Consider the following 14,513-nt stretch of genomic DNA (forward strand, 5'->3'; position numbering starts at 1 on the left):
ATTGGAGATCAAGCCTCCAATTCTTTTAAATAACAAATGAAACATTAATAAAAATTGATCAAATTCTATGTCACAAATTAATATTAAATACCAAAATTTATCATACAGACAATGTTGTCTGATCATAATGCAGTGAAATGGATAGCTTTAAAAATCTCATATCTGGAAGCTCAAAAGCATTCCATTAAAAAACAAAGAACAAGGGCAACAGTGTAATTTTAGAACTTAGAACTGAACCATGGTAAAAATAAATAAATAAGAAAACAAAATTTGTGAAACACTGCTAAGAAAAGCAATAGTTAAAAATACAAAATCAAAAAACAAGAGTAAGAAATATTTTAAAATAAATAAACTGAGTTTAATTGCAAAAGCTGAAATGAAAGTCACAAACTAAAGAAATAAGAGAAAAGTAAATTATAAAGACAGAGGAAGGAATGAATACTATAGAGAACAATGATACAAAAATAAGAGTATGAAAACCACCAACTGTTTTCTTCAAAAGATTAATAAAATAATCAGTTTTCACTACTTATGAAACAGGTATAAGCAATTAAACAATAAAAAGAACAAATAACTACAGACGACAGATATTTACAAGTGATGAATGACAAGTTTAAAAATGATAGTTTTGAAAAACATGTGCTAGAAACTTAAAAAACATAAAGTAAACAACATTCTGAAGAATATAATTTTGCTATAATGAGCCATTAGCCATGAAAGAAGACCCCAGGAACAAACGGTTTCATAGGTATATTGTATCAAATTCCATGAAACAGGAAATTCCTTTCTTACACCATCTTTTCCAAATAATAGGAACATTCAAAAAATGCTTTCATTTTGTGATGCTAGTGTCATTTTGATGTCAAAACAGACATTGACAGCACACACACATAAAGGGAAAATTTTTTAGTACGAGCCTAGTTTAATCATGAATACTGATTTAACAATTGTAAATAAAAGCTCAATTCAACAGTGAATAAAATTACATATGAAAATTAAAAAAAGTTTATTGCAGAAAGGCAAGAGTGGTTTGACATTAGAAACATCCATATGACTGACCTAAGAACTTTGGGTTTTATCTCCCTGGTCTCAGATAAATGTTAAATCCTTTGTAGGTTTAAGCATGGGAGTAAATGTCAAATTTACCTTATGGAAAGACCATTCAACTTTCAATGTACATTTTTAATTGAAGTGAAAAAGGATTGGAGGTTGGAGATCATTTAAGATATTATCATACAAATCTATGAAGAGGTGACTAGGATTTTAACTTTAGTAGTGTCATTGGCTGTTGAAAGGATAAAAAGGAAAATGAGTAGGACATATTTTGTCATCAAGCTGCAACTTCTTTGAGCATGAAAGAGTGTAACCCATACTTAAACTAGAACAACAGGTAAAGTCTAGAACTTCCCAGGGCTAGCAAGTATCTATTGTCACCATTCATACAAGGGACTATCAGAAAACAAAATATGCAGAATTAGCCAGTAATTAAGTGTGAAGTGAGGGAAAGAATGGAGTAAATAATGACTCCCAGATTTCTGGCTTGGATCACTAGTAAATAATGAAAGAGAAGATTGGGGGGCGTGGGAGTGGGGTGGAAATATGATGAAATTATTCTCAGAGATGTGGAGTTAAAGTTGCTTGTAAAATATTACAAGGGAGAAGGCACTTGAGTGAATTTTTCCGACAGTGATCAGAAGAGAAGTCAGGATGGAAGGTATGGACCTGTATGGCTCAACACAGAGATGGAAGTTCAGTCCCTGAGAGTGAATTAATCTTTCCAAAAAGCAAATATTGTTTTGTGTGGAAAACATACAGCCTTCCTTCAGTAGAAAGCAACTCATTTGGAAATATCCCAAATCCCCAATTCCTGGGTCTATATTTAACCAAAATTACTTACTTCTTTTTAAGTATTGGTTTTTCCTTTATCCTAAAGATTTTTGTCAAATTCAAAATAATGTAAGTATAAACTATTTCTTGATAGTTCGAGTTTAAAATAGCACATGCTTACATGGGCAGAGTAGAGATAAATTATAAGTTACAAATATTTGAAAGAAGGTATAGTTTGAATAGTCTATTTGCATTACTACTAATAAAATAATATTAATTTCTAACATTTATTCACCACTTACTTTGTGCCAAGCAGTGTTGTAAGTGCATTATTTGAACTGCCTCACTTAAAATTCACAACCTGTTGGGGATATTAGGGGGATATTACCATAATCCTTAATTGTAAGTTAAGAAAATTATGGCCCAGAAAAGTTAAGTAACTTGTTCAAATGATCACAGCTAATAAGTGATAGATTCATGACTCAGATTCTTCACTCTTCATCACTTTTCTATTCCAATGGAATGAACCTCATGTAAAATTGCAACTCAATTTTAATATTGTAATTAATATGGACATATATATATATATATTTGTACCTTACTCATCATCATAGTTCAAGCAAGAAAAATATGTGTTTTAATTTTCATTCATATGTTAGAATGTTTTCATATAAAATAATTTTAACTAAAAAGTGAAACATTTCATTATTATTTATGATAACAGGCAGTTTCCTTGAATATTTAATCTTTGGGTGTCCACTGTACACACTGATCCATATAAATACCACATTTGTGATGGGGCATCAATAATCAAAACTTTTTGATCATCAAATATTCCAGAAAATAGTGTATTTTCTTTCCTGTATATCAAATTATTTTTACTTTTAAAAATATAATGATAGCGATCTTAATAAAGTGTTTGAAAACATTTTAAATCCTATTTTTGTCAGTGAAATCAGCATACTTACCATCACACATCACAACATACTTACATCAAATACCATCACACATTTTTAAAAAATCCTTAGAATTAAAATCATTAACTCTACCAATTGCACATTCTCCAGATCCAATCAATAGCCAAGATGTATTGGTTATACTTCCCTGTGGTCTCATACATCTTAGTCTCTTCCTTTCTATTCTTGCTGTCACTACTGTAGTTTCATTTCTTGTCATATCTGCTTAAGACACTGTAAAAACTTCATAACCTGTGTTCTGTTCAATTTCCCTGCAGGTTAGTTTATCCTTCACATTGCTTTTAGATAAATCTTCATTAAAGCACAATCATAATCATGTAACTTGCATTTTCAAAATGATTCTAGAACTCTATTTGGCCTAGTGAATTACATCACTATCTCTTGAGTTTGACATTAGTGTGCTGGAGAAAGCTCATATCACTTTCCAAGACCGAATGTTAAATTTTGAGAAATTTTGTGACCCAATTGTTAAATACAAGCATTAGGGAATATTAAATTATGTAAACAGAATTAAACATTTTTATTAAAAACAAAGGTAATAAAACTTCAAAATTCATTACTTTAAAATTATTTTGCTATTTTACCATTACGATCTTGAGGTTATTAACATATGTTGCATCTGTATGGTGGAAATACTCTTCATCGTGTGTTACTATGCATCTTTTCCTAACTGCATACAGTAACGTGTTGTTAGTAAATTGAAATCTCTATTATGGGAAAATTTACACCACAGAAATGGGAAAATACTGCATATTGGGAATTAAAATGAATTGTTTTCTTGATTGTGTACAAAGTTGGCAAATGATAGCCAGTGGACCAGCTGCTGGTTTTTGTATTAAAATTCAGCCATGTTCATTTTTTAGGCATTGCCTACAACTGTTTTTACACTGCAGTGGCAGACTAGAGTAGTTTTGGCAGAGATAGTTGGCTCCCAACCCTGAAATATTTATTCTCTGGCCCTTTAAGAAACAGTTTGCTGATGATTACACAGGGAAAGCAGCCAAAACTAACAGGGAAACAAATGGTAGTTCCTGTGTTTTAATAAAACGTTATTTGCAAAAACAGATGGTGGGCCAAACATGGCCCATAGACTGTATAATTTGCTAACCCGTGGTCTTGACTTACAAAAGTAATAGAAAAATACGTTAATAATGCAGATCAAACTTAAAAATGTGTTGTGCATAGCCCTCAAATTATGACTATTTTAACAAATTGAGGAAATATTCTTTCAGTTTTCAAAAACTATTTTGTATTTGATTTGATTAAAGAGTTGTGCATGTTATTGAAAAAAATGAATAAATGTACAACATTCATCTTTGTTTTACTCTCATCTTACTCATTAATGTAAGCAAAACTATCAACCAGTATTCATGTTGGAACTATAATGAGTTGTTAATTGCAACTATAGTTTGGCTTTGGATACAAGAGTGCACCAAAAATCAATGAAAGTACTCTGTGAGAACTATTTGACTATGTGGAAATTATAATAAAAAGTACTGTATTTTATCATCATTTGTAAAATTGTGAGTTACACATCCTTTACACCAATAACATTTATTATAAATTAATGTACATGAATCTGTGCATACATATACGTTTTCTGAGAGCTGGTGTTAAGTACGTATCAGCAGACCATAGGATATAGCTTTATTTTCAGCTTCTTTCCTTCATTTACAGGCATTCAAATGAAAGTGAGTATGTGCTCTTCCATGAGCGCACCTTTCATTTACCCAACTCTCTGTGCCTGGGTTGTTTCTTCCACGTGGAATGACTTCACAAACTAATTCTGTTATTATTCCTTTATATACTTTTCAAGACTTAGTTCATATGGCACCTTCATCAAGAGTACCATTACCTCTCAGGTTACATATGACTTATTGCTGCACTAAATACCAATAGTGCTCTTTTCATATTTCTTTGCAACACATCAGAGATCTTTATATACTTTTTAGGTATTGCCTATGACTGCCTTTGCACTGCAGTGGTAGAGTACAGTAGTTTTGGCAGAGATAGTTGAAAAAAAAGTTCCTTCTTGATTAAAACTTCCTTGAGAACACATGATTTATCTCTTCCATTTTCACTCTTTATGGAATCTAGTTGTGTCTTACTCATAGTGTTTAATGCGTTTTATTGAATTGAACTGAATAATAAAACTGCTGAAATATTTTTTGTTAGCATTATTTCTTCCACATAATCTCCCTTTAGTATGACTCACTTTCTCCTAAAACACATCTTTTACATGAATGTCCTTTCTTAGATTTATTCTCTAAGAAATAACTTCATCTATTTATCTTTGTATCTGAATCCTATCTACTCTTTAAGACCCATGCTGTTTCCCTTCTCAAGCAAGTAATATTCCCTGAAATTAAGAGCCAAAGGATAGATTCTTCAGTGTGCTTCACTCACTTAGTACTTTTCTTAAATGTTATATTTTTTAAAAATTGCCTTCTGTCTTAATTCAGGCTGCTATAACAAAGCACCACAGACTGGGTGGCTTATAAATAACAGAAACTTATTTATCATAGCTCTAGAAGTCCAAAATCAGGGTGCCAGCATGGTCAGGTCCTGATGAGGACCCTTCTGTAGGTTGCAGATTGCAGTCTTCCTGTTGTATCCTACCATGGCTAGAGAACTCCCTGGGATATGAGGACACTAATTTCATTCCTGAGGGCTCCATTCTCATGACCTATTTGCTCCCCAGATGTCCCACCTCCTAATACCATCACACTGGGGGTTAGGATGTCAGCATATGAATTTGGGGAGGGACAAAATGTTAAATCTATAACATCTCCATAGCTGACTATAAGATTCTTGAAGAAAGGAATATCTTTCTCTTCTTTAAAAGGCACAGAGTACTTCTAAAGTACTCAGCACAGAGCGTCACACTCAAATGCTCAATATAAAGTTTCTTGAATAAATTTTTCATGTCTCTGTATTGTCAATGGTGGTAAATGGTGCTGAACACATTGTAGTCATTCAATAAATAGGTGCTGATTGATAGATATGTTAGTGAAACATAAAAACTGAAAGTAGTTGAAAATTAGACTCATATTTTATTGAAACGCAATAAAACTATCTTCGGTTTCTAAGTATTTTAATGCTTTCAACTTTTGTTTCATCTTTCCATCACAGCTAAATTTTTATGCAATGTCATGAGGCTGTTGTCTGCTCAAATTTATAAGACTCTTAAAAATGCTCAAGCGCCATAGCAGTGCCAAGATCTAGGAAATCTGCAGTCATTTATGATTAATGATTCTCTGTGTTTTGTGAGGCATTATTAAAAACAGAAGCCTATGACTTCACTGTTTCTGACAATAACTTTGAACACAAGGTTAGTCCTTCAATTTTAACATTTCTTTGTAAGATTAAAAGAAAGTAAAAACAATCACATTGGGAGCTTCACCCAGATGTCACAAAATAAGAGACACAAGTTTTCAATCTGTTTCTTCCAATGAAACGTCATCTCATTCATGGGATATTGATGATGAGCAAATGTTACTGAAGGGCAAATCTAGTCATCAGAAAAACATAGAGTTCAGGACTCTATCAGGCATCACATAGTCAATTCATAGAAGATGTTAACCAAAAGACGTAAGAGCTGCTTAGCAAATGTAGTTTAATATTTGCATTTCTCTCCAGATGAATAATTGGAAAAAGAGTTATCAACCTTTACAAAATCAAAGTATTCAAGGTTCTGTTAAAAATGTAAGCAAGTCCTAGATGTTTCCTGAAAACAAAAAGTTATATTAGAGCCATTTTTATTCAATTAGTTAAAAATCATAATGTGCTACAGCAAATTAAAAAGGAAAAATAACATGATACTTTGTTTTTAAATAGAAATTTCAGATTCAAGCACACACATAGTTCTCCCTTTATATAAGAAGATAAATATGTATAAATAAATGTTTTATCTATAATAGATTATTTGAAATTACTGGCATTTCTAAAGGGAATGCATGCTTTTACAAAAAAGATTAATTCAAACATATTAACTCTGCTTACTGACAAAACTTTACAATCCATAGGAAATAAAAACTAACGTCTTATAAGAATTAGTACAGCCTTCAAAATATACCATTGCACTGAATTCCAATTCTGCTACCAACCTAAAAGCATGCTTTTAATTGTCAGGTAATACAGTGATCATATTCAAAATAGACACATAATTGCGTGACTTTTTCCATGTTACAAGTTCCTCACTGGTTACTAGGCCACAGGCTGACCTTACATTTGTATGAAAAATTAAGTGGAAGGCCAACAGTTGAGTTGTGGTTTCTCTCAGTTTCATATGATTGCCCTGGAGTCTGGCAAGGAAAGAAAAAAACAGCTGCCTGATGGAAATTGTCACTTTCTAATCCTTCAGTGAAACAGCCCTAGAGAGGATTTAGTTGGAGCCAGCTTCCAGCCAATCCTTCTTTCTGAAAATGTGATGATGTGAGGATAGACAAGCCAAAAGGAAGATATAATCCAAAAAATTTCTTCCTCACTTTATTACTGAAAGTTAACTTCTTTAAAAAATTTTTTTTTAAAGTCCACTTGACTTTTTTGCTTCAAAGCAGTAAAACGATGTGTCAAAGCTATGCAGTTAAATTAACAGTCTTGGGCTGTAAGAACAAAGATCCTATCATGTCATGTGTTCAGTTGTTAGAGTAACCCCAATTTATTGTAACCAAACAAGAGATATCTGAGAAAGAGAACTCATTCATAACTTTGCAGTTTAAAACCTTCTTTTCAATCTAATTGAACAGGATTTGTGAATTAGGGGGTGTTTGTACACGTGTGCTGAAATAAGCTCTTTGCAGTGAATGTCACAAAGGAAGTGAATTATAGGCTTTGTAATAAGACAACTTTTTCTTTAAGTAATAAGAGTATGGTGTTGCTTTCTACCAATGAAAACGTCATCCTTAGTGTATGGAAATTTTGCTGGTTGTTTAATTATTTGATTTACCTTTATTTCCATATATTCAGTATTTGCTCAATCGCTTTCAAAATACTATACTTTGTAAATAGATCCAAACGTTCTGAATGTGGATTTCTAAAAGTGTTGGTTAAATTCCAAGAAATGGAAAATACAAATAACTGGCTCAAAAAGATTGTTGTTAGTATTTCTCCTTTACATTTTGTGGGTCAAGCAAACTAAAAGCAAATGAGTAGAAATATAAAATACTTTGATGAGGTTTTAAAATCCTGCTAGACACACAAAGTGAATCAGCAGCATAGGAATATCTTCCTTGTGAAGGAATTGTTGTGTTTTTTGTTTTGTTTTTTTTTGTGTTTTTTTTGTTTGTTTGTTTGTTTTATCCCCATGTACTCACAGCTTTCATTCATGCACTCTTTCCTATAATAAATATTTATTGGGCACCAGCCATGATAAATCTTAATGCTAGGCTCTGAGGATGTAGCAAAAAGAGAAGGTAGGCCTGGTCTCATTCTCATAGCACATACAGCCTTGTGATGCGAATAGCATCCTAACCAAGCAAATTAACAAGAATAAAAGCAAATTAACAAGAATAAGAAAAATAGCAAATGTTAAGGCCTCCTTGTGGAGATGACTTGTTAGCTGAGATCTGAATGATAAGATGGCATAAGTTATGTGAATATCTGTACAGAAATTCAAGGCAAAGGATGCAAGGGCCCTGAAGGAATAAACTGGGTGTATTGGAGGAACTGAAATAAAAGTATGCATCACTGGAGCCCAGTGCAAGCGAAGTGGGTAAAAGAGGGGTGATAGGAGATCAGAGGAACGTGAGGCCAGATCCCGAACTACTGCATAGGCTAGAGCAATGTGTTAGAATTTCCTCTGGTTGTGATGGAAAAGATATTAAGAAGGGGAGTATTATGAATTATGTTTTTAAAAACATCCTTCTGTCCATTACATATAGAATAGATTATAGACAAGCCGTAGTTGAAACAAGTTTCTTTATTTTAACTTTTATTTTAGATTCAGGAGTACATGTGCAAGTTTGTTAAAACAGGCAAACTTGTCTCATTGGGGTTTGGTGTACAGACCTTTTTATCACCCAGGTACTAAGCATGGTACTCAATAGTTACTTTTCCTGATCCTTTCTCTCCTCCCACCTTCCTCCCTCAAGTAGGCCTTAATGTCTGTTATTCTTCTCTCTGCATCCATTGGTTCTGATTATGTAGCTCCAACTTATAAGTGAGGATATGTGGTATTTGATTTTGTGTTCCTGAGTTAGTTTGCTAAGGATAATGGCCTTTAGCTCCACCCATATTCCTGCAAAGAACATGATCTCGTTCTTCTATATGGCTATATAGTATTTCAGGGTGTATATGTACCACATTTTCTTTATCCAGTCTTTTGTTGATGGGCATTTAGGTTGATTCCATGTTTTTGCTATTGTGAAGAGTACGGCAATGCATATCCGTGTGCATGTGTCTTCATCGTAGAACGAATGATTTATATATCCAAATAAGAAGAAAGGAAATCAAGCTATACCTATTTACAGACAAAATTATTCTCTATCTAGAAAACCCCACAGTCTCTGCCCAAAAGCTCCTTGAGCTGATAAACAACTGCAGCGAAGTCTCAGCATACAAAATTAACATATTTCACAAAACATCAGTAGCATTCCTATACACTGGCAACATCCAAGCCAAGAGCCATATTAAAAACACAATCCCATTCACAATTATCACAAAAAGAATAAAATACCTAGGAATACAGCTAACTGGGGAAATGAGGCAGGTTTGTAGTCACTTTGTTATTTCTGTGGGCTGCATTATGTGACACAACATTGAATGGGAGGGGGGTTTGTGTATGTAATACAATTCTGATAAATTCCTTATGTTTTTTATGTTTATCTTTCACATGTCCTATGAACATTGCCTTGCCTATGATCCCAGAAATGTTCATTTTCCATCTATTTGCCAGTCCCCAATATACATAAACCCTACCTCCTTCATGAAATCTTCCTTAAGATAAATTTTAATTTCCATAAATTTATCTTCAACAATAAATTATAATTTATAATAATACATTATCTATAATAATATTTTAGAGTCTGGGCAACATGCTGAAATCCTGCCTATACAAAAAATACAAAAATTAGCTGGGTGTGGTGGTGCACACCTGTGGTGCCAGCTATTCTGGTGGCTGGGATGGGAGGATCGATTGAACCTGGGAGGTCGAGGCTGCAGTGAGCCAAGATCACACTACTGCATTCCAGCCTGGGTGACAAAGTGAGAACCTGTCTCAAAAAGAAAAAAAATGGGTATAATATACTTTATTTTAATAACTGAAGCCAAAGTTTATTACTTACAAATAATAAAGACTCAAAAAAAGGCAATAAATTGGTCAGCTGTTTAGTGGCAGAACCAGGATTTGAAGCATAAGTTTTCTCAAGAATAAAGCTCTTATTTGTTTCACCATGGCAACCTGTCCTTTTGGTTGAGAATTTATTCCTTTTTGTCAATTATCAGGGACCTTAACAGACACAAAGCGTCACAAAGGAGAATGTTCCTGTATATGATTATGGGTGTAAAAAGGAATATAAAATAGGTAAAAGTTACTGCTTTTAACCAGTTCCAATATCTTCATTCTTAGAAAATGAACAATAGAATATAGCTAGGAAATGGCTGAACCTTGTCTCAAGGGACTAGGAAAGAAGAAAATATAGAATGATGATTAATAACATGTAGTTGTTTTCCCCTTCATAAGTACATTGGATACTACATGCTTAATAACATGTAGCTATGTTGGCACCTTTTAAAACAATAAAAATCTATAGATTGTGGCTTTACATCTAGTTTCAGAATATAGCGTGGTGTCATAAAGCTGCCTTGGCCATTGATATCTACTTAGTTTAGAGTAAATGATAGCCACAGAGTTATACAATTCAGCAAAGCAGAATGGATCAGGTGACAAACTGGCCCTATTTTCAAATTTCTCCCTTTTATCACCACACCTCTCCATGGCAACATTAGACAAAAGGAGCATAAGAAAAAATTGTAACACATAAATTATCTATGAAGACGTATTTGGACACATTTCCTAGGTAAAAATTCTTGAAAAACTACTGTGGGTTTCCCTTGTTACACTGTAGCAGGAACCTTAGGCCAAGGGAGATTATGGTACCTTATTTTCTTGTTGGCTGATTGAATTCTGATTGTAATCTTAGCCCATTGAAGTAAATAAAGAATACCTCTGAATCAGTAAGTTTACATTGATTTTCTTAGGAAAGGCCAGAAGAAAGTTTATCAGTCAGTTCATTTATAAAATTAAATTGACTATGAAGGGGTTAACCTTGATTTTGTATTAGCACATAATAATGACGGAAGAATGAATTTAAATGACGCTTGATTTCAAAATAGATCTCATATTTTAACAGAAAATTTGAAGAATATAGCCATTATACAAAGTATAGCTTTGTATAGCTAAAAGTAAAATTAAAATATTACTTTGCCTACATAACAAAAGCAGATCTATGCTATTGTTACTTCTAAAAGGATAAAAAAGAATGGAAGAAAAATTCCACCTTATTTCAAATTGCAGAATGTGATCAACATTTTCTTAACATTCTTCTTTTATTAACTTCCGAGTTTTACTACCAGAAAGTTATTTAGCTTAGATTCAGTTAAATAACTCAGTCAGTTTTCAGAGACGCTTACCTGATATATGGAAAACCTTGTGAATATTTTGAGACATGTTATGCAAAATTCAAAAGCTATGCTTTTTCACCAGTATAAAGTTGAGTTCAATACTTGGAAAAATAAGTTGGTCATTCAATTAGAATTGACATGTCTTTGTTATATATGATTACTCGTAATCTGTCCTGATTCAGTTAAATTTAATATAATAATTTTAATGTTGCAGTGTAGGCATTTTGCATCACGTAACTGTTTATGTTTATTGAGTATACATTTTATTTTATAATTGTTCAGCTACTCTGAGATTTTAGAAGGGAAATGAAATAAACGCTGTATCCTTTAGAGCAATAAAGAAATGAATTTCAAAAGAAAAACCTACCTTCATTTCCACATGAACAAAGGCACATTCAATTAGTCACCTGACTGTTTGGCTACATAACATCAAATACCAAGATATTATTACATGTTAGGCAATAGCAATGTAATGAACTATTTTACTTTTTACTTATATTTTGGGCATCATTTAGAAATAGTTTTGGATTAAAATTTAGTTAAGTGTTTAAAGCAATGTTATTTAGAGTGGAAAGCACAACTCTGTCTTCTTACTTGAGGACAGAAGTGATTTTCAATGGGGGTTGATTTTGTCCCCTAGGAGATATTTTTTAATACCTGGACACATTTTTGTTTGACACAACTGGGGGAGGGAAACTAGCAGGATCTAGTTGGTAGAGGCCAGGGATGCTGCTAAACATACTTCATTGCACAGGACAATCCACTACAGAAATAATTATCCTGTCTCAAACATCAATAGTGCCAAGTTTGGAAAACCCTGAAGTAGAGAGGTATTAAAGAATTGTAATGGTACAAAGTGCATTAAAAATGGTATACTGAAAATGTAAACATTATGAAGTCAGAGACAGATTCTACCTGGCTAATCTTTGTGTATTGCACATTATAGAAACTCAGTAAATATTCACTGAATGAATGCAAACAGGCAAAGTACAATTGTTCACTGCAGACTTGCTCAGTATTTGTAAGTAAAAGAACATGGGTAGATACTATTTTCTATACCAAAACATGTTAATAATCATTGCTGTAGGGCAGCATATCCTATTTTATGTATGAGAAGCATTTTTAGGATTATGTTTATGCCATACTTCAGAATGCATGTAAATGAAGGATACAAATATGTTTCAACTCCTTTTTGTATATGGGACATATTAAGATGGATTTGGTAATACATACATGTAGCCATTTTATTATACTATAAAATTACTTCTCATTCTTATGGAACAATAAAACTTGTGAAAAGGGCCTTTTTACAGTTTTTAGCCACAAATGATAGAATTTTTATATGCCCCAGGCAGTAATATTGCTTATAAATTTATACCATACGCCACTTTAACTTAAACTTTTTTTTTTTTTTTTTCTTTATTAAGGAGACTGATCAGAGTCAAACCATATGCTGTGGCTTTTGCTCCATAGAAATCTCAACTATAATGCAAGAATAATTATTCCTACTTAATGAAGTTACAGAAGAGAATGTGGTGCTGGATGGTAAGATGTATATAACCTAATGAATACCCTCTGTAAACTCTCTAAAGACTTGTGATAGAAGTTTTTCGGTTTTGTGGGTTTTTTCTTATTAAGAGACTAAATAGCTGTTGAAATCTCTAACAGAATAAATGGATGCTAAAAATTCAAAAACTTTCCTACTCCGGGGATTCCAACATAAGTGTATAATAAAGAGTTTTAGTCCTTTGGGAAATCAGTGCCTTTATTATGGGAGGGGGGAATTTAAAATTATATGTGGCTCAAAAAAACGCATCATGTAGACTTTTTCTCTATTTGGAAACTAAAGCATACGTTCAATCCTCATCATTTTGTTTTGATTAGACCATTGCCTTAGCCTGCTAAGTGTCTTTCTGCTCACATTCTTTTTTCCATTTAGCCATTCTTCAGAGCTTTCTCTGTTTTTGTTTTGTTTTGTTTTTAAAAGCACAGATCTGGAAATGTCTGTCCTCAGCTTCAAAATACTCAACCTCCGTAGGAGGGTAGGTAAATTATTTTTAAATCTACTCTCTACCCTTCTGACCAACTATATCCTCACTACTCATGGACTATCCACACACGTCTTTCCCCTTCATAAAAATACCATCATCTTTTATGCATTTGCATCTTTGCTTTTTCATATCTAGCTGAGTCAAGGTATCTTTCTAATTCCAAATCTTTAAAAGTTTTCCATAATCTTTCTTTGACTGTACTTACCTATGTTTCTAAAAGAATTTCTCTGTGCCTATATTGAAGGGTTTACCACATTATACTGAAGTTATGAGTTTGATTATTATTTTCTCATTGACTGATACATCTGTGAAAGAAGGGACATATTAAGCATTATATTCCCACTGCCAATGCCTGGCACATAGTAGGTGTTTTGAAAATTAAAAGGTGAACTAGTATATACATCTTATAATGGCTAAAATTCAGAAGACTAACTAAATCGAGTAAGTTGAGTCAAGGCTGTGGAAGATCGCAAACTCCCATACACTGCTGGAAATACTGGGAAAATAGTAAAACCACTTGGGAAAATACTTGGGGCAATTTTTAAAAATAGCTACACATACAGATATATGATCTGCCTATTACACTACTGAGTAGCTACCCACATAAAAGTAAGCATATGTGCATATAAAAACTTGTATATGAATGTTCTTAGATGTTCTATTTTAATAACCCAAAACTGAAAACAACTCAAATTTCCATCGACAGGTGCATGGAAAGATAAAGTTGGTATACCCATACAACATAATACTATTTACAGCAATACAAAAGAATGAACTTTTGATAAATGCAATGAAATGAATGAATTTCAAAACAATTATGCTGAGTGAAAGAAGTCAGAAAACACAAGTATAGGCTATATAGACCAATTTTATAAAACATCAAAACAATGCAAACTCTTCTATGGTGACAGAAAGCAGAATAGTGGTTGCTGGGGTGGGGGTGAGGCAAATACTGGAAGGCTGAGGATGGAAGGATTAAAAAGAGGCATGAGAAAACTACCGAGGGTGATGGATATATTCGCAATCTTGATTGTGG

The 14,513-nt window shown here is 33.0% G+C and overlaps 1 long non-coding RNA gene across 1 annotated transcript in view; it reads left to right on the forward strand.

The window, feature by feature from the left end:
* Nucleotides 1–14,513, forward strand: part of LOC126931327 (uncharacterized) — a 69,631-nt gene that overhangs the window by 32,501 nt on the left and 22,617 nt on the right. Inside the window, exon 2 of the long non-coding RNA XR_007717834.1 lies at nucleotides 12,854–12,971. This is a non-coding gene — a long non-coding RNA (uncharacterized LOC126931327). The remainder of the gene's footprint in view (nucleotides 1–12,853; nucleotides 12,972–14,513) is intronic.

Source organism: Macaca thibetana, chromosome 11, assembly GCF_024542745.1.
Source record: "Macaca thibetana thibetana isolate TM-01 chromosome 11, ASM2454274v1, whole genome shotgun sequence".
Classification (NCBI taxonomy): domain Eukaryota; kingdom Metazoa; phylum Chordata; class Mammalia; order Primates; family Cercopithecidae; genus Macaca; species Macaca thibetana.